Raw genomic sequence first — 21,958 nt, 5'->3', positions numbered from 1 at the left:
CTTCATCTGCCATTGGAACTGCTCTGTATCTCCTACCTTCTCATCAGGGTTTGCCGCCATCCACTGTCTCCTGGTCCGTGTTGTTGCCTGCAAAGGCCGCCATCTTGGGGGGAGGGTTTGCAAAGGCCGCCATCTTGGGGGAAGGGTTTGCCACCATCTTTTCCCTTTGTCTCCCCACACAGAGTCACCTGCAGCAGACACCATCCCAAAAAAGACATTTCCAGCATTTTGGGTTTCTCTTGGTTCTCAGAAAATACGTTTTGGAAATTTTGTATCTAGTGATTACTTACTGGTTTTTGCCTGTTACAGTTTCATTTGTTAGCAAACTGTCATTTTTTTCCACTTACACCTGCTCATCTTTGTTTTCTCCTTATTTGTGGAAAGGGATTAGTTAAACTTATAAAGGGGGCAACTCATTTTAGAGTGTTCCCATTTAGACTGTCTTAAACCAAGACACATGCTCTTGTAAATAGCTGCTCTTCATTTTTCTAGTAGGCTCCCCTCAGGTAGTGGAAAAACACAATTAGGTTGCCCTGAAGCCTTTTGTCCTCCAGGCTGAATAAACTCAATTCTCTCAGCCTTTTCACTCAGTAGAGGTGCTCCAGTCCTCTAATAATCTTGGTGCCTCCTCTGGGCTCACCCCAGCAGGTCCCGGTCCCTCCTGTGCTGGGAGCCCAGGGCTGGATGCAGTGCTCCAGGTGGGTCTCAGCAGAGCAGAGCAGAGGGGCAGAATCCCCTCCCTGCCCTGCTGCCCACGGGGCTCTGGATGCAGCCCAGGACACGTTTGGCTCTCTGGGCTGTGAGTGCCATGGCTGGGCCATGTGCAGCCTCTCACCCACAGCACCCCCAAGCCCTTCTGGGCAGGGCTGCTCTGGGGCTGTTCATGCCCAAACTGCCCTGATTCCAGGGGTTGCCCCACCCCAGATGCAGCCACCAGCACTTGGTCTTGTTAAACCTCATGAGATTCCCATAGGCCCATTCCTCCAGATTGTCCAAGTATCTGGATGGCATCCTTCAGGTGTATCAAAACCACCTGTGTTTGGTGTCATCTGCAAACTTGCTGAGGGTTCACTTGATCCCTTTCTATGTCATTAATGAAGATATTAAATTACACTTGCCCCACTATGGACCCCTGAGGGACACCACTTGTCACTGATGTCCATCAGTTGTCCACTGGATGTGACTGTCAAATCCATTCCTTACCTACCAAACAGTCCACACCTCAATCCCATGTCTCTCCAATTCCAAGAGGATGTGTGGGGGATCATGTCAAAGGCTTTACAGAAGTCCAGATAAATAAAATCTGTAACCCATCCCTCATCCACTGATGCTGTCACTCCATCATGGAAAGTCAACAGTTTGGTCAAACAGGACTTACCCTTGGTGACTCTGCGCTGGTTGTCCTAAATCACTTCTCTGTCATCCAAGTGCCTCAGCACAATTGCTAGGAGAATCTGTTCCATGATCTTCCTAGGCACAGAGGTCAGGCTGACAGGTTAGCAGTTTCCAGGATTGTTCTTTCTTCTCTTTTTAAAAATGGGTTCCGTTTTTCCAGTTGTTTGGAACATCAACTGACTGCCATAACCTTTCAAATATCATGGAGAGCAACTTGGGAACTTCATCAGTGAATATCTTCAGGACTCTGGGATGCACATCATCAGGTCCAATGGATTATGAAGACTTCACTCATGTCCAGTGGGATTCCCAGCCTTCTTTTCATCTCTTCATCTCTTTTCAATCTTCCCCCATGACCAGCATAAAAATAATGTGAGAAACTTGTTCATCCAGCTGAACTTAAGTCTTGGAACTAAACTCTGAATGAGACTCTTAGTTAGACTTTCTTCATATAAAATACTAACAAAAGACTGAGGATGGGGGAAAATTATATATTGTAGGGAGGAAATACAAGCTTTAATGTCAACACACTTTTTATTGTTTATGTGTGAGAGTCTCTAAAGAATACAGAAGCTAGAAAGAGAAGTTCAAATGAGGATCTTAAAAATCACTGCTAAGCAACAGCCTGATAACTTAACTTTCTTTAGTCTACTTCTTACAATATATTTTATTGTGGGATCTGGGATCTTAGTATGAATATTAAGAAAATAAAAACTGAGAGTGTCGACAGAACACTTCATTCCCTATTGGAAAGCAATCTAGCTTTGCTGACAAATTTTATTAATAATTTTTGGCAACTTCAATTTTACTTCTCTAATAACATTTATAACCTGGCATATGGAATGCACACAACTGTGATGAAACAGCAGCCCTGTTGTTACTATCTGGAGACTGGATAAAGACAAGACAGAGTAAAATTGTGTCTGAAAGGAGCAGTTCAGGGAACGTGGAAAGCATAACGAGTCTGTAAGTTCATGTTTACTAATATTTGCTAATTGTAACCAAGTAAAATAAATCCAAGTAGCAAGCACACAATATACTGACACATATTTATCATATGTAAAAAAAAAGCTTTTTCTTCTAATCACAGTATTTCAGATTTTTACTTACATTAAAAATCGTATTATAAAAATCGTATTATTAAGTAAACTGTTTATTACAAAATGGCATACATCATACCTTCCATAATTTAAATATTATTTAAGTTTTGTTCATCCATTTGATATTCCTAACATCCTTTCACTGATATGTGGAAAGAAATCGTAAGTGCTTGCAGTTTTAACTTCCCTTGTCAATCAGGCCAAGGTCAGGGACCTATATACTCCTGAAATTCAACAGATGAGGGAGCAAGGGAAAAGCAAAGTATTTACAGTTTCAAATCCAAGGGGTGATGAGAGAAATGCTCTTTTTTTCTGAGAAATTCTTGTAATTACTTTGCTTTCAACAGAAGACCAATTTCCTTACTGAAGATATGGTACCATTTTTGTGAGAGATGGACAAATTGGACATGCTGGCAGACTGTCTGCTGAATTTTGCTTTCTGGAGTGCTTTTGAAGAGAAATGATGGCTTTTTCATTATGGCAATGACATAGAGGATTTTTTGAGTATGTGTAATTACAAAAATTCAAGGGCTTGTAATTATATGTCTATTTATACTGAAAATTCTTCTAATTTGATTTTTTTTTTCTATTTCTATCATGATCTAATGTCTTGTTTTGATGTTTATTCCTGTTACTAAAAAGAACAAAAATACAATCAAAACTCTTTCTCTGAATGCCCTTGCTTTGAACTGAATATAAAAAGCAAATCAAAATTATTTCCTGGAGGCTATAGGCAAAGAGGCCAACATAAAAGGAAACTTCCTGCTTGAAGGTGATGGAAAAGGAGAGCTTAATGCATCCAGAACTGGGCTAAAATCTAAGCTGTCTTTCCAAGATATTCTAAGTTTGAAACAACAAAACAGTAACAGTGTGTTTAGTTCATCATTACTTCAAATCTGAAGTATTGTCAAGCATGTAAAAGAAGACTGAGAAATGGCTTCTACAATACCTAGAAAATTAAAGAAGGTTTAAAGTAGGAAATTAATAAATATTTACAAAACAAACAAAAAAAAATCCTGCCATTTCCTCCAACATTTTGTACAGATCTTTTATTATTTAATATTGGAAATCCTATAACTTCATAATCTTCTCAGTCTTTATGATCTATTGCATAAGTGCATTTCTTTTTGCATCTACAAAAATAAATTGTCCCTACTACTATGTATGATGCAAATTGTAACCTCCTCCCAGAAAACATATATCAATCCATAAACATGTCATATTTATACCTATGTGGCTTTCCACTCTGACTCTGGGATTCAGACTTAATTGCTTCTCTTTAACTTTTGCATTGCACTTTTTCATTCTCACAGTGATCAAGTATGGTGTGTGTATTTTTTAGATATACTCAATTTTAAGACAATAATAAAGTTTATATTGTGCTGGTGGACTGGTGAAAATAATGGACAAACAAAGAAGTAAAGAGCAATAGAAATTACTTACTTGTATTGTTTTTGCAGATATAGGAGGATTCAGTTTATTGGTTGATTAAGAATAGAGTTGCATGGTAACTCATGGTAAACATGGCATGGTAAGTAAAAAAAATACTACCAAATGTATGAAAACATATACAAAGCACAGTACAAGAAATGCAATGCAGGAAGCAAAATGGCTGGCTATAAATTACTTTAATAACATTAGAATATAAAAACATGGTGAAAGAAAACAATAAATGAAAAGCTTATTGGTCAGTACACAAAACAGAAAAACTGCTTGCTGCAACAGAGGAGTAGTGTTAAACACTAAAACGCCTGAATGAAATCAGATAAATGAGTTCACTGGATTAATAAGGAAAATAGGATCAGTATGGATTGGGATTTCTCACCTAAGTAGGAAAGCACAGGATTTTTAAGACCGTAATACTGACAGCGAACCTAGGATGGTGACTGTGCCTGTGACATATTGTGGGAGACCAGGAAACCTAAGAGCAAGAAGCAAACAATGATGTAAAGCAGGGGTGCATTGTGAGGTAAAAGTTTACGATATTAAAATGTATTATTTCAGAGACTCCAGTCAGGAAACCGACAAGCGAAGGAAAAGCTCTTGAGTCAGTCCTCAGTGAAGTACCGGACATGATCAAAATTCATGTGATTAAGGAACTAATCTGAAACTGTGTTCATCATATTCTTTACTTCATGTCCAACACAAAAAAAATTTATATATCCACCAATTTAGGGTTTCATTTTAAGACAAAAATTAACCAAATGAGTGACCTTGTTAAAATATTTTGGCTTATGAGTGTCATGAAGACTTTTCAGTGGCACCATGAGAGGCTGTCAGAAAACAAACACAAAGAGCTTTCCTTAGAGAAGATATATTGGAAAATCTGTTTCAAATGCATGTAACAGTAGAAGATCTGGAACAGAATAACAAAATTAACTATTGCAAATTGCTAAAATTAAATGAAAAGGACTCAGTAGTTTTGAAGGGACACACCTCCAAAGTCACTAAATTATTTGTGTTGATGTGCAACCCATCTTAATTGCAGCATTTTCCAAAGCAGGTGCACATGCCTAGGTTCCTCTCCTTTAGCCGTGAATATAAGATAAGTACTAGCTCTTTTTCCCACTCATTTGCAGTTTGACAATACTGCAAATTAGTTCAGTTCACCGTGGGAAAAGCTGCAGAACAGAACAGCCAGAGCAACAAAGATAAGTGAATATTAAATGCCAACTAAAGAGACAATTCATTAAAATGATTTCAGCTGTATCTTAGAAAAGTAACAAATCATACAAAAAGAAGAAACTCTGAATCAATGGCATCCTGAGATGTAGTTCTCTAATTCTCTCACAACTACTGCTTTTGCTACTGGTTTAACTGGTACAACTTAATGGACTCTATGAACTTAAAGGTTGTTTCCAATGAAAATGAGTCTATGAATCTATGACTCTAACACTGTGCCTCTTGCTTAACAATTAGAATCAATTCAACAGCACTGTATTTTGTTTTAGCATCAATACCAAAATTTGAATTGTATCACCCATCCCAAGATTTTGAAGAGGGACAGTTTAACAAGTAACTTATACATGTGAAGTAATCTACAGAATGGAATGCAAGGAATTTAAGAGAGGTAAGGAAGATGAACACAAGAAAATGCAAGTATTTTTTAGTTATGGAAAAGAATGGAAAAAATCGGAAAAATATACTCGAACAAAGAATACAGAATTACTCTTTAAAGATGCTATCAAGAAGCCACAGTAATAACTAATAATACATTCTACTAAATAGAGGTTTTTCATACCAGAGAAAATTATTTTATATTTAAACATCTTCCAAAAATATACATACTTTTTGTAAGGTTTTTTCCTTATTTTTTTAAACCCAAGAGGGCAACTAGCTGCATTGTTTTAAAGTGACTTATGATGATTTTAAACAGATGAAAATTCAGACTTATAAATTTATACTGTCTTCTAATAATACTCCCAGTTAGGAAGAAAGGAATGAAAGTCAATACACAGAAGGAGCAGAACTTATGTACAAATTTTACACTCAGTGATCCTGGTATCCCGGTAATTCTGGTAATTCTTCCATTAATAGTAGAGGTTTTAGTAATATCCTCTCAAGACCCATGAAGTTATTCAAAAAACAAGGCCACAAACCTGAAGTCTTACCAACTCTATTGCTTCAGAAAAAGTAAAATTCACTGCATATTTAAATAGTACTTGGTAAAAACTGGTTATATTAGATCCTATGAAAACTTAAAATTATCAGTAAAGAAAATTCTAATTTTCTGCAATTAGAAAGGGACAGCAAATCAGTGTGATCGGTAGATGGTTTATGCTTAGGAAAATCCCAGAATCCAAAGGAACAGATGTCATGGCAAGGGAACTACTGGAGAGTCCTAAGAACAGGAATCAGTCTTGAATATCTTGATGAGCTGGATGGTTGGAGTCAATGAATTGTAGTCAATGGCTTGATGCCCAAGTGGAAACCAGTGACAAGTGGTGTCCCTCAGGGGTCAGTGTGGGGACGAGCACTGTTCAACATCTTTGTTGGTCACAGGAACAGAGGGATCGATGGCACCCTCAGCAGGTTCACTGATGACACCAAGCTGTGTGGTGTGGTCCCCTCTGGAGGGAAGGGAGCCATCCAGAGGGACTGGACATGTATAAGATGGCCTTGAGAGGTGAGTTTGTGTGAACCTTGTGAAGTTCAACAAGGCCAAGTGCAAGGTCCTGCACCTGGGCCATGGTGATTCCCCAGCACAAACACAGGCTGGGAGGAGAATGGATTGGGAGCAGACCAATTGAGGAGGACATGGGGCTGTAAGTGGATGAGGAGTTCAACATAACCCAGCGACATGTGCTTGCAAGCCCAGAAAGTCAGCTGTGTCTGCTGAAGAATGATGTGGCCAGAAGGTCAAGGAAAATGGCTCTCCTCCTCTACCCTGGTCTTGTGAGACTCCACCTGGAATGGTGCATTGAGCTCTCCAACACAAGGACACAGACCTGTTGGAGCCAAGCTGGGAGAGTTGGAGACATTTAGCCTGGAGAAGAGAAGGTTCTGGGGAGACCTTAAAGCAGGCTTCCAATACAGAAAAGGTGAGAAGATGGAGAGGGACTTTTTACGTGGGCATATAGTGACAGGACAAGGGGGAATGTCATTAAACTGAAAGTGTGTACGTTTATGTTACACATTAGGGAGAAATTCTTTACTGGGAAGGTCATCAAGCATTGGAACAGTTTGCTCAGAGAAGCTGTGGATGCCTTGTCCCTGAAGCTGTTCAAGGCTAGGTTGGAAGAGGCTTTGAGAAATCTGATCTGGTGAAAAGTATCCCCGCCCATAACAGGGGAGTTGGAACTAGCTGACATTTAAGGTCCCTTCCAAAACAAACTGTTCTATGAATCTGTGTTAATAAGGTGGACCAGGTGATCATCGTAGGTCCCTTCCAACTGAGCTATTCAATCAAAAAATTGCAGAACTTGAAACACAGTTCTGTTTACATTTTTGACCTCAAAACACAATTCTGTTTACATTTTTGGCAAATATTTGCAGGCCACTAGCATCCTACCCAATTCCTTTCATCAAGGTAGTACATAGGAGACATCTACTGCACACATACCAAGAAAAAGAAATTTAGAGGGAATTTTTACCTGAAATTTAGTAATCAAAGACATTAACACTGCTGCATGGGAAAGCTGAGTTGAATACTACTATGGAAAAAAAATTGCAGCATTATAAAACAGATTAGAATATTTGTTTTAAAAAATCCTGCCAGACCTGTTTCTGGAATTGTCAAAATGCCAGTGAATAGATGGGAAATTTAAACAGAACCTCATTAAGAAAATGTGATGCAGCAGAGTCATGTACATATGCCAGATTATATTAAAGATTTATGAGTTGCTCACATAGTCAGTAAAACAGGAACTTATGTATCTAATATATGACATTCCAGCAGACCTAATACTTGTTACAACCAGTCTAAGTTTCTGATTAAGCCAAAATGGAAGTCTGATATTTGGAAGGAGTTTTAGAGGGAAACGCATCTGTTTGATTTGCAGAAGTAGGGAAAGTATCACTTGTGTCTAATACAGTGCAAAATATGCATGTATTTTTTTTCTGCTGTGTTCTGCTGAAGCTTGCATATTATATTTTCAGAAGATTCAAAAGTCACATAATTTGAAAATTCTTGGACAAAGTTCTAGGGCAACATTTACCTTGTGCCCAGTGTAGGACCTGTAAAATACACCTAATATCATTTGCTAAGGAATTCAGTAGGCTTGAAACCCACAATCCTGAACACTTAAGATCATATCAGATACCTGACTAAAGGGATGACTGGATGAAAATTGTCTGCTTGCCTAACTGTGATTCTGGCTCTCCAAACACCACATCATTTTAAATAGGGTGTTTGTAACCTCAACACCTCAACTCCTAGAAGTTGTATTACCTCAAAGAGGAGTCCCCTGGGAGAAAGAAGTAACACTGAGATAACAGCAAGAACCTCTAGTCCAGTCTCACAAGCACCAGTGCATAAGACATGCATGTTGACTGTAGTTTTTATCTGAGCTCTGCTCTATAACCAAGAGAACACTCACAGATTTCATTTCCACTTTGAAAATCACATGAGAAAATACAATTTTCTTGGTAACCATATACTCAGTGGACACTGCAAGAAAAAACCAAACAACTTGTACCTAATGAAAATGAAACCAAATGCATGTACTAAGAAAGAAACTTACTAACAAAAAATCTCTCTGTAATAGATATCATGTAAAAATTAGAATGGAGGACAGTTATACCAGTGTTCATATGGACTACAGAAATCAAAGACATATCTATATTAGTATTACTGATTTCAGTTTAAAAAACACTCTACCAAATAAAAAACAAAAAACAAAAATGCAAAAAACCAAATAAAAAAGAAAACAAAACAAAAAAACCCAAACCAAACCAACCAACCAACCAAACAAAAAAAAAAGCCAAAACCCAAGAAGAATACAAAAATAATGAAGGAATTCACACAGAAATTTTAATACAATGTTAGAAATACAAGGAAAGGTGTGGAAAAAAACACCATACAAAAGAGAAAAAAAGTCCTGGACTCCGTAACTTAGAAAGGAGATAACAATGCAGGCTTACAAAACAACAAATGATGCAGTGAAAATATACTGGGCTACTATGACTCAGAAACTGTAAATACCAAAGTGCAAAAAGAAATGGCAAGAAGTCAGCATTGCAGTACTTGTCTTGTTTATTATCAGGCTGAACATGGAGCTTTTCAGATACCTCATATCAGAACACTTATGACTGTGAACTAACCTGTGTATCAGGACATGCAATTAACTATACTCGATATCCCAAAAGTCTCTACAATATATCCAAGGTTCTCACTATGTTCTCAACAGATGCGATCATACCCTCTCCCTAAAAGTCTATCCTGAATTTTACCCACTTTCTTTTTTGCACTTGCTCAGGAAATATCTATCAAATACTGACTATTCAGAAGACACTGTCAGCTACTTGTGTCACTGTCAATCTATAAGCCTCTCTACATTTTTTCCTTCTTGTTCTCCTTTACTCAAGAGTAACATTCACCTTTTCTTTGTTTTCTCCATTGCCCTCAACTGAGCAGTCTCTGAATGTAAATCAAGCCTCAGAAGCAGCAAGAACCCAACATGAAATTTTCTTTATTAAGATGATTATTCTGTAAATGCAATATTTTTTCTCTGTAGAAGGGGTTATGAACTCCAACCACAGGCTAAATACAGAAAAAATTAACAGCTTTGATGCAATGCAGCTATTTCTGTATTTTTGTGCCTTAAAGGACGTAAATACCTTTTCCTAAGGAAGCTGAACATTTTTATGTTAGCAACCATGTGCCTCAATATAAATCCTAAGCAACAAGCACTGAAATAATCACCTTCTTGGACGTGGGCCTGTAAATACCCTTAAAAAACAGAACTGGTAATCCAAATTATCCTCCGTGTGTTTTTCTCTGGCTGAAGAAGGCTGAATATTATTACTTCTGAAGAACATAATATCTCTCAGAGGAAGCATCACCAGTATTTACTCAGTTTTACTAAATTGCAGGCTTGAAATGGGAACAGCAAAGAATGTTAGCAAATCAGTTGGATTTTTCTCATTTTTTCCATTAATAATTTTTTGCACTTGATTCTATCACTTCTGAAATATTAAACTGAAACCAGTGCTTCAAATAATAGTAGTAGTGGAAAACTTGCATGCTTTATATTGTTTCAGTAATAATCTGCAAAAGAGCACAATACTTAGCAAGAGATCAAAAAGCCCAACAGGCATTGAGGCTTCCCCAAACATCTCCTTTTTAAACTGTCAGAAAATAAAATTATAAGGTAGCATGCCAGGCATTGCTGGCAAGTATTATCAGCTTTAATAAGTAATTAGACCAAACTACTTTGATTCTGAAATGAAACACCTCCCCTATTTATAGACAGAGGACAGCTGTGAGCAGCACACTTCACTTTCCTTCAGTGCACAACTTCACAGTTCTTTACATCTGCAGCAGTTTCCTTGCTGCCTGAGCTAGGATGTGGACAGCCATGGGAGGAGGCATTTCAAGGGAGCTACTGCTCCCTTGAAGTAATTTGTTGTCTCCTGCAAGATGAAGTGAGCCATAAGGGAGCACCCTTAAGCACTGCCTGTCCACTGCTATGGATCACAGCAAGCTTCAAGGCAACATGATTAACCACTGCTGCTGTGTCTTAGGTAGGAAATGCAAAATGTGGCCAGGGGTGTGTATTCTATTGATAGCCATCTGATAGAGGTGGGGCTGTTGTCTTCTGTTAATTGGGTCACCTGATAAAACCAGGTGGGGCAGTTTTCTTTATCTCTTCCACAACCAATCCTCCCTCCAGGAGACATCTTCTGTTCATGGGCCATTGCGTCTCACTGCATGACTGATGAAATTACAACATCCCACTGGGAGATGCTCCACCCAGGGGGAGGAGCCAAGCATTCTCACCTGGATATAATCTGAGCCTTGGAACACCACAGGCAGCCTTTTCCCACTGGATTCCCAGAGGAGCAGCTTTCTTTTCCAGTGGATTCCCAGAGGAAGACCAGGCCCCTCTACACCACCACTGGACCTTCAGAGGAAAACTGCACCCTTCTACAGGGTCACTGCTTCAACAGAACCACACCTGTCACTGCAGGAGGGCTGCAGCCACCATTTAATGGGACTGCTACAACCCACTGACCCACAGGGTGTCAGGTTGTATTCTGACTCTGTCAGTGTTGTTCTATATTGCTGCATTTTTATTTTTCCTAATAAAGAACTGCTACTCCTATTCCCATATATTTGCCTGAGAGCGCCTTAATAATTCAGGAGGAGGGGGTTTACATTTTCCGCTTGAAGAGAGGCTCCTGCCTTCCTTAGCAGAGACCTGTCTTTTCAAACCAAGATATTCTGTGAAACAGTTTGACTTGAAGGAGGACGCAAACTCAAACATAGTGATAACAGTCTTACAATTGAAGTTTTGGGTTGCTTCTACATCTAAGTTTAAACTGGGTTGTAAATTGAAAATCAATATGTAGATCACACATACTTACATAAAAAACACACCCACAGTGAGATGATTTTAAAGAATATCCATAAATGTTAAAGCTTATGGCTGTTTTTCTATTTGTTTATATTTTGTATACAAAACACAAGTAAAATAAATACTAATGCAGCAAGTGATAAAAAATACAGTCACTTATGCAGAGGAATACAAGTATGTTGATATAAACATTCTGCATCATTTTCCATAGGAAAAAATTGGGGAAGCAATTTGCAAAAGAATGAGATACTCTTGGTTAGTTGTTAGTGTCCTTGATTTCTGTTAGGATTATCTAACTTTTGCTACTTATTGCTGCAGTGACACAAAGATATCTACTACATAGATAAATATATTCAGTTGTTCACAGGTAGCTGCTGTGGTTGACAGTCCTTCACTTAAAACTGATGGGCAACAGCACATTGCTATATGTCCTTTTTTAAGGAAACTACACATCAGTTAATTAATATACCCACTGTAGCATCTGTATTTCATAACCTGAATAAATGTGTTCCAAGGCTGAATGTTTCACTCATCTAAACCCATTCAGAAAGTTATTTATGGCAAGTTACTCTTATGATGAATTTAACTTTTAAACATGTAGATCAGAAGTCTAAACGTAAATTACAAAAAAAAATCATAGAAAAAGAAAGCCTCCAACATACAGATTTAAATACCTGTCTAATGTACAGTGCTCCAAATTCAAAATATTACAATGTAGTGCAGAAATAATCAATACAAACTATTCCGATAAACACATAATCTCGTAATAGCAATGGAAATAATGTTCCATAATCTATGGGGATATAATTCACAAGAATTCAATTTGAGATGGTCACTGGACTAAATTAGAGGTTGGACATTATGCTTTTATTTATTTCAGTTAAAACTACAGTTCTCTGTTCGGTCTTTTGACAACAGCAACCTAAACACCTGAGGTCTTCCATAACCTCATTTTTTCCCTGGGGTTTTGTTCTCAATATGTGACAAATGTCAACATTTTGATTTGGTACTCTTCTTGTATTTTACAGCACTGTCAATAGCTATATAAGATGAAAGAGGAAGAAAAATCAGACATGATTAGAGTATTGTTAGTTCTGATTTCCCCCATATTCATACTATAGAATTAAACTTCACATTAATATTTTTCCAATGACTACTTCTGAATCCATGCCTGGATTAGATCAAACAAGTTAGATTTCCATGATACATTGTATTTAGAATAGATGGACCAAAGTTACAGCAGTAACTTAAAACAGAATGAGAAAGCTGTATTTGCCAGCATTTCACATGGAAGACCAGGTATCTACCAAACAAAGTGGAACACCTGGACACGTGGCTGTGGGCCATGCACAGATGGCCTGCTGTAAATCAACAGCTTCGGAAATATCTTAGACTTGTTATGCACTCATGGATCAGTTGCACAGCACATGCACAGGGAGGATGACATGTCCTGGATTCATCTAATGTACTCCATGAGCCAGGAAAGGCTGATCTGCCTCTTTGTCCACAAACAAAACAACTGGGGAGGCTGCTGCTGCTATCACAATTGTTCAGGACTGCAGATTATCCAAGAAAACAGCAGGGTAGTAGATAGCCTGCAGTAATTTATTGGAACGTTGTTAAACTAGGTAGTTGGTTTAGAGAAAAGAAAACAAAAAAGTTGTATCCTACTTATTGTTTTCTGAATTAGTCATTACTGATTACTTATCTTAGTCAAGGTCATTCATATTAGTAAGCTCTAACAGCGGGCGAACCAAGAGAAAACAAGGACAGATTTACTTGTAAAAATTAGGAAAAAATATAAGAAGGGGAAAAAGTTTGAGATGTAGATAACATATTAAGAAAAGCATTCAGCTCTGTACCTGGCATGAAAACTAAAAGTAAAAAATTAATAACAGAAGAAGAAATAGAAATGAGAAATGTACATTTCCTAATCCTTTAACTTTGCAAATTAATGTTCTATTTTTCATCACAGTGCATTTTTCTCTCAGAATGTATGCTGCAGTCTTTTAAGTCAACTTCTGCATGCATTCTAAAAACTTTGATGTTGTTCTGCTCTTAAATATCTAAGCATTAAATATTTAAAGTATTGAATATGCTCTCATTTCTAACTTTTCTAGTGCGCATTTTACATAGTTAAGAAGGCTGACATCATATTGAACTCACAGAAGCAGCCAAGTCTTCACTGTCCTCTTGCTTCATTTATTCCCCCGATGTTCTGATAGAAATATCTTATTAGGAAAATGGCAACTCTCAGAAATGAAGCAATGAAATCAGGTCAATTTCAAGATTTCTATAATGGCTTTAAACATGCTGCAAAAAGCCTGAACTTGCTTTGATAACAAGTATCTTATACTCAAAAATTTTCTGTAACTTTGATGAAATGGTAAAGGCAATAATTTTGAGAAAACCACACAGTTACTTTAAAAAATCAGATATAAAAAATAATGAAATTCAGGAGCGCTGATAAAACAGGACTGGGATGGCAGGAAAGAATAATCAAAATTAACAAAATCCGCCGGCTTTGGCCAGAGATTTAGATTAATCTAAAGGTAAAAACAAAGCACTAAGAAAGAAAACATATCACAAGGTAATGTTAGAAATCAAGCCATTTTCATAATTAGACATCTCATTTCACGCTTTGAGTCAGGTGCTCCGTACTCAGCACAAGACATGGGACAAGTATTGAAAAAGGTTCATCTGTCATTGTCTGCAGACAAACTAACACTGATTTTAACTTTAATTTTTTTTATAATGGACATGTAACACAAGAGATACTTAAAAAGTATAATGGTTGATACATGCAGATAAATAATTAAAACTTAGGGCTAATTAAGAAAGACATTAAATCACATTTGATGTTACACAACAATACAATGAAAAGAACAAGAAACTCCAGAGACTCTGCCAAATCACGTCATAAGTAGTTGCTCCTTCATTCTTATTTTTTATGAAAATTCAACTAATGTGTAATATTATATTTTGTGTTAGAAAAAGCAAAAATAATTTAATGCCTAAGCAGAAAAAGTTTAACTTTTTTTAATACAAAAAACTGGAATGAAATAATACAACTATATTGGAGGTTTACTTTAGTAACACATGCGTCAATATTTATTAATAAAGAAGAACACTGTGCTGAAAACTGTTGGCAACTACTCCGCACCCCAGAGTGCCATAAACTTTGTTTCTTAACCCTGTGACTTTAAGGTACTTTTATATTGGTATATTTTTGTGTGAATTTTCAACAAAAATAAAAGAGACTCCAGAGTTATTATCTCTTCCACATTCATAGCTCACACAAAAACTTTTCTATCATTTAGTTGATAAAGATTTTACTTACACAAACGGAGTCTTTTAATCCATCTAACTGAGAAATGCATTCACTTCTTAGAATACTCCAAGTCTGATATTTATACCAGGCATACTGCAGATATGCTTTTACTTGTGCATATCACCCTCACTCTTGAGGGACACTTGCAAAGTGAAGAACTAATAGATCTTGATCCTGCTAAGGTCACAGGGACTTAGCTATATTATAGCTTTGCTTAATCCTCATTGGTTTTGCCTAATGAGCACAAGGCTGTTTCCCTGACAACACAACAGCAGTTACCACAGTATCCAGAAACACATATGATGTCCAGGTTTAAGGTATATCCCACCTGAAAATATATTATTTATTTTCTATGGTCATTGTGGGGAAAAAAATAAAACCTGTGAAGATCTTCCAGACACTCTTACTTCTGTTAAACTTCTTACTATTACCTACTTCAAGGACATACCCTAAGTAGGTTGAACACTTCTGAAACTCAGTTCTTGAACTAATGAGTACATGGAGCAAAAGTCACAGTAAGAAGCCATGGAATGTAAGGGAATTACTGAATGTTTATATAAATTCCTATCACGTGCGAAACACAATGAGAGAAAGCAAAAAAATACCACTACAAATTTTAAGGAAAGGGCAATAATTACGAGCATAGAAAGGGAGGGAACACTTGGGGTCTAAAGTGAGAAGTTTGGGAACAAGTTTAAAGGTGGATATGGAAATGAGATGGTGAGAAACTACACACTGCAGCAATACTTTATATAAATACATATGAACCATGGCTATGTTTTTCAGTTTGAGAAAAGGATTTTACAATATTTAAGATAAAGTGTGAACCAAGAGAAAACAAATGCATCAGATTTGTAGCTGAATATGGAAGCTGTGATTCCAGAAATATTCTTTGGTGACTAATAGAAAAAAAATCCCCACTGAGATGGTTAATCTAGCCAGATAATTTCTTGCACTTCACCAAAAGCATGCAGTACAACAACACATAGAATAGATCCCATATAAAATTACTTCATTGGTTTAAATTTGTTCAAACAATGCTGACAGGCTAAGTTTCTGGTGGTAGATTACTTACCTGACAATATATCAACTAATTTAATATGAAAGCAAAATGCTTTTATTTTTCTTTTCTTGTGTGTGCACTGGCTAATGTAACAGAAATGCACTATGGGATCGTGTGTGCTCTAACTCAACTCACACCAGGTAAATTCAGTATTAATAAATGAAACTTTATATAAGCAATGCTCACTGACAGGTGTCTGAGTGATTTTAGCTGAGATGAAGTGAGACTGAAGGAAGGAAGGAAGCAGACAGTAGCTTGACCTCATGGTTAATTGAGGAATGTCCAAGTCTGAGTCAGGCATTGCAATGGACTTTCCAGTAAAAAACAATTAGAAGACGAGGATTTAATCAACTGACAAAACAGCCGTTTGTTTCTAAGCAACACAGGTCACCAAGAATACATCACTCCACTCATATAATTGTTTTTCTATTGAATATAGTTGTACATCAGCTTTTAATTTTCTTTTTCAAGTACCTCAAGTGTACAAGCTTACGTGATGAAAAAGATCAGGGTAGCACAACCAGGAAGACAACTTCCTATGACTCTGACCTTCTCTCTTGAGGAACAGTGGCTTAAAATTTGAAGAAAATTATTGTGGGCTTTGGGGAATCTTTTTGGCTTTGCTTAGTTAGTTTTGTTTTTAAACTCCCAAGAAACAATGATGAAGAGTTCAATCTGACTGGCCCACATTGGTCAATTTAGCCCTGGGAAGTTGGAAAAACTATGAATTCTTCTGCTTTCAGAAAAAAAAGTAGAATGTATAATTTAACTTATTTTCCTATAGACTACATAATAAATAAATAAATAAATACATACATAAATAAAAAAGCAAACTGGACCCCTTGAAAGAATGCAGTAAGAGTGACATTATCAATTTTCTTAAATGCTAAGATAGTACAGTGATCAGCAAGATGCAGGAGGCATAGTAGCATAACCACAGCTACTCAAATTAAGAACATTTGTTGAATACCATTTGTTCTTTAGTCTCCTCACGGTTCATGTTTTTAAGCAAAATTGTGAAAAGCTATTTTGAATAAAATAATGCTTATACAAAATTGTTAGTAATTATTTGCTCATTTCAGTTCTGAGAAAGCTGCTATTTACACAGGTGACTGAACCACACAAAATGGGCACATTGAAAATATAATTAAATGAAACTAAGGGGCTTTTAGAAAATTACAGACTATTTGAATTAGTTTAAAAAGAGTGTTCAGTCTGTAAAGACTATGAGCAGCTTGCATTATCTGTGCTCTGTGAAATCATTGTCATAAAATATTTTACACATTTTAAAATTAATGTTAATATACAACCAAACCATTAATTAGGCATTTTAAGCCCTGATGATGAAGTTTTATGTAGGAGCTGGACTTTTATAAGAAATACAACTACATTTAGAAAGAAAGCTAACAGTATTAGAAAAGTACTTACAGCAATCCCCCAGAGTTAATTCTTACAAAATTCTTTGAAACAGGTGACAGTTGCAAACACGGTTGTGCTGACATCATGTATTGTATGTCTGTACAAATGAAAAGAAAAGGACTATAGTTATGAAAGGAAGTTAATTTTCACAACTACCTTAAAATGAAATTAATTACTTAATTTTCATAAGCACCTTTTCAGCTGGAAAACACAGAAAAAATAACTACAAATGCTTAAAAAAGTATAATGACCGATGTCACAAATCTAAACCTAAAATTCTTTTAAAAGAATTACTAACAAATAAACTACAAAGATTTCAAGTTCATTCCTTTTGGAGGAATACTGGGCAGGATAAAAGTAAAACTAAAACGATATAGGCCTTCCTGCAACAGAAGAAGGAATAAGAAATAGGAAAAGAAAGTGATCAAAAAGAACACAAGCACACTCAAGGTTAGTTCATGATTAAAACCAAGATTCTCACATGGTAGTTCATGCTCACACCCACTCTAGAGGAGTTCATGCTCACACCTACTCCCCGAGTCCTTACGTTCCTACAACAGTCATGTAACAATGAAGATAAAAAAAAGGTTAAAAAATATTTGTACAATATCATGTTAAAATATCATATAAAATATCATGTTAAAATATATTTCAAACAACCAAAGTTACATTAAAAACCAAGTTCCAAATAACATACTGATCATAATTGATACTTTATTACAATGAATGGCTTTCCTAGCACATATGGAGGTAACATCTGTCTTGTCAGTTAACTGAGAATCATTAGAGCTATGAATACTTCCTTCAGGTGCAGGTTACTCAGGATTCAAAATCCCCACTTCTTAAACAACTTATTTATTGCCTCTTTTTTTGCAGAGTGAATTTCAAGAATCTAGGTAGCCAAGAAATTCCTCTAAAAATTCTATTATCAATTTCCTTAAGTTACTATGCTTGTATGTTAATCATACTGTAACACAGACCAGTTCAAAGATTGTATTTGTGAGATAGATTTTGTGCTAGTACTGTGTTAACATGGATACTGAACTGAAACTTGTCAGACTTTTCTGATTCATATAGAGAATTAAATGTTTCTTTTCTTCTAAGAATTCTGATATCTCCCCATATTCTCTGTAACTTATATATCAGAATTTGTTGATTTCTTTCCTATGACATCTCTTCTTTTCCTGGATCCACTAGTGATTAGATCCTTCCAGACCACTGGGACTTAAGCACTGAAATATGAATTTGACAACTCCAAAAGGATTAAATTATTTAAAAGACACAACAAGTTTACTGAAATTCAGCCAACAAGAACATTTACTTTCTTTCTAAATGCTCAAAATATTGTAAAAGGACAAACTAACAACGCAAAGAAAGTAACAATAAGCAGTCACACATACTTCAAGATTAAGTCAGCTGGAATAATTTGTCAAAGTATTACAAGTCTAATTAATTTTTAGCTAACAAAGTAATGATGTAAGCTTTCAACTGATATTTGTTTCCAAAACATCTTTTATGGCTTTTAACATTTTTTGTATCTATTAAATTAAAATAAATTTTAAAATTAAATTTTCACCATGATTGTTAAAGAATTTAATCAAAACAAAGCATTATTAAACATACAGAAAATAACATGTTTTCATTATCTACAAAGAAAAAAAAAAAGAGACAAAGTGGTTAAATAACCTACATCATGTTGCACAGCTGGGGGCCTGAGCAGAAGGATTTGTTTCACACTTGTTTCAAAATCTCTATGTATTCTTTCAGGCTCCTTTTCCTGAAAGGATAGTTAAGCACAGGTTAAAAAGGGACCACTAGACACAGACACTAAAATCTGTATAAAATTTTCAATTTCCTAAAAACCAATGTAGCTTTCAGCATTAGAGAATATAATCTTTAATGTTATGATGACAGATTTTTCTTTTTGTCATACTTAACGATGCCTTTTCAAGTGTGCTCTGGTAATTATCAGGAGTAATAGCAAACTGAAACAACCCAAATTGCCAGCATCTCCATGTATCTGTCATACAAGTTTTCAATCACTGCAGTTCCAAATTCTATTTTTCTATCATAATTACTGTTCATTACAGCAACTACTTTACGGCATGCAAGAAATCTGCACTAATTTTAACAGTTTTACAGTAGCAATTAATGTTTAACTACCTGCTTGTCTATATATTTGTTGTTTATACTTTTCCAATGAGAGAATATTTTTTGGATTGCAGAGCTAGAAAGGCATGGCAATGTTTTGCCCCTTTTCAACAAAGGAATAAAGTTGATTTTGTGGTCAGCACATCATACAAGGAAGCATGGAAAAATTTTTGACCTCACCTTTCTCCCAGTACAGTAAGCCTTATAAAATCAGTTTTGTTTTAAAATCAGTCCTAGCAGAATCTCAAACGCTTCGTCACAGGTATATGCCATTTAGAACTTTCAAAATTTCATCACCTTTCTAGATGCACGTGGAGAAATATAATCTACAAAGAGTCTTACACAGTCTGTAAAATGTGTGTAAAGATCAAGTGATTGTCTCTGGTTGATAAAATTAATCATTTCACACCAAAACCTCAGTATTGACCACTGATTAAAACAAATTATCTAAGACTTTGTAGACTTTATTTCTCTAATTGCATTGAGAAGGCTGCTAAATTTTTACAAATTTTAAATGGCATATTCTATTGCTGAAGAGTTTGAGACTCTTCTAGAGTTGTTTATAAAACAGTATTTTGTATAAACAAAATACTGTTTATACAATGCACACATTTCAACACAGTGCAACAAATTCCTTACATTTTCACATTAAAAGAAAGTTTAAACAGTATTAAACATATTGTATCTTTTTTCACTTTCAGAATCAAATAACACAATGAACTCCATGCCAGGAATTTTATACTTATAGCAGTTCGGTACTGTTAACTTGAAAACAAAATAGGTTATATTGAGATTTATAATTATCCACTAGTCAGTGTCTGGATAGTTCAGAAATGTAGTGTTCAATGATCTGAAATTTTTAAAACCTCCTAATGAAATATAAAATGAATGACTTAAAAAAAAAAATCCAAAACAACCAACACACAAACAGTTTTTTCCATTTTGCTGGCTGTGTATCAACTGATTTTTTGCAATCTTGATGTTCTTTCTGTCTGTAAAATAGTGACAGAATCGGAAAGACTTAAGCTAATATATATTCCAACAATATATTTGTTTCCTAGGTCAGTCTTCTGAATGTTAGTAGAGAAGTCATCCCTTCCTAAGCAGAGGGATAAATATATTTACAACTGGTCACCAGCCATCTCATCTGTAAGGTGCTGGCTGTGTCTAAAGGCAAGACACACAAGCATACGAGTTAGTAAGAAATAAAGGATTCTCAGCTGAGGAAAAAAATTGAATTTTAGTGATAGGTAAAAAACTCATGCTACTTGCACAAGTTAATCCCAAGAACTAGCCCAAGGAAATACAGTATTTTCAAGTTTCTTTGCCTAGGCTGTTCTATTTCAATCTCCAGAACACTACAAATCTGTCTCCTACGTTCCTTTCTGTTATCTCACTGCAGTTATTTTTGCCTACTCCTTTCACTCTGACTAGCAAGCTACATTCTTCCAACTTCTGTCACTACTGCCACCCCCTCAAACCAAGTGACTCTCTATCATCCACTGTCTTCCTTTTTTCTTGTCCCTTGAATGATTTCCAATCCTACACTCCTCATTCACTCCGTTCTTAAACTCATCATCTCAGTTGCATGGAACCTGTTTCTGAGACAGAAATGCTATAGTTGTCATGGAAAGTAGCTTAACTTTAACATTTTTAATATGAAGTAGCAGATACCTCCTGCCTCGTATATGAGCTTTTATATGCAATGCATATACTATATTCTTGCAGTACAGGTCCTTTTCATATTATTTCTTCTTTATTTAATAGTAAGAAGAGGTTCAGTTTTCAGCAGAACTGAATTTTGCAAAGGTTTGTAGCAAAGTCCAACTCAACAAAACTGCACTTCCAGAACAGGTGGCTTCCCTTTCATGAGGATATTTTACTGGAATTAGCACTCACTATCTTGCAGAAGATACACTAATGGAAAAACCCAAAGAAGGAAAAAATGAGCAAGCTGCTCTTTAGATCTCTTTCTGTGAAAGGTACAAAAAAAGCATATTTGTCATCCCTGGATGGCACAAAAAAGTATTTAATAATTTATCATATCAGCTGCCTAAAACATACCTTGGGATTTCTATTCCCTGGGGAAAGAAAATTTTGATTCAATTTGCTTCAAGACTGATCACATTATTTAAGCCATGTCATTATGATGGCTAAGAGCCAAATTTCTGTCCCATTGCACTTGGAAGTGTAATGATGATGCATCTACTGTGTAATTTACCCACAAACTATTTATCTATTGTGATAATTATGAATGCAAATAATATTATCTGCAAAGACAGAGATGCATAGTTTTTCTAACTGCTGTCTCAAAGATTGGAGAAGATCACTCAATGGCCAACAAATAATGAAAGATTGTATGATTACATGTACAAAACTTTTGATAACTCTGCCCAGTGCAGAAAACTTCTGTTGCATATTTTGAATGGCAAGTTAACAGAGATAAGGAAAAGGTGGAGCTGGTTTTTTTCCCAAAAAATTC

At 35.9% G+C, this 21,958-nt stretch overlaps 1 long non-coding RNA gene across 7 annotated transcripts in view; it reads right to left on the bottom strand.

Moving 5' to 3' along the window:
- LOC143692095 (uncharacterized) overlaps positions 1-21,958 on the bottom strand; it is a 46,265-nt gene that overhangs the window by 6,763 nt on the left and 17,544 nt on the right. For 2 of the 7 annotated variants that reach the window (XR_013179957.1, XR_013179953.1), the window contains exons 4-8: positions 19,016-19,102; positions 17,335-17,422; positions 4,321-4,416; positions 1,379-1,739; positions 37-188 (exon numbers count right to left, since the gene is read on the bottom strand). This is a non-coding gene — a long non-coding RNA (uncharacterized LOC143692095). Of the gene's footprint in view, positions 1-36; positions 189-1,378; positions 1,815-4,320; positions 4,417-17,334; positions 17,423-19,011; positions 19,103-21,958 lie in introns of all 7 variants that reach the window. The other 5 variants (XR_013179954.1, XR_013179958.1, XR_013179956.1 and 2 more) reach the window with 5 other exon arrangements.

This window comes from Agelaius phoeniceus, chromosome Z (genome assembly GCF_051311805.1).
Source record: "Agelaius phoeniceus isolate bAgePho1 chromosome Z, bAgePho1.hap1, whole genome shotgun sequence".
Lineage (NCBI taxonomy): Eukaryota > Metazoa > Chordata > Aves > Passeriformes > Icteridae > Agelaius > Agelaius phoeniceus.
Note: the sequence above shows the minus strand (reverse complement) of the source record. Positions and strands in the feature narration are given on the sequence as shown.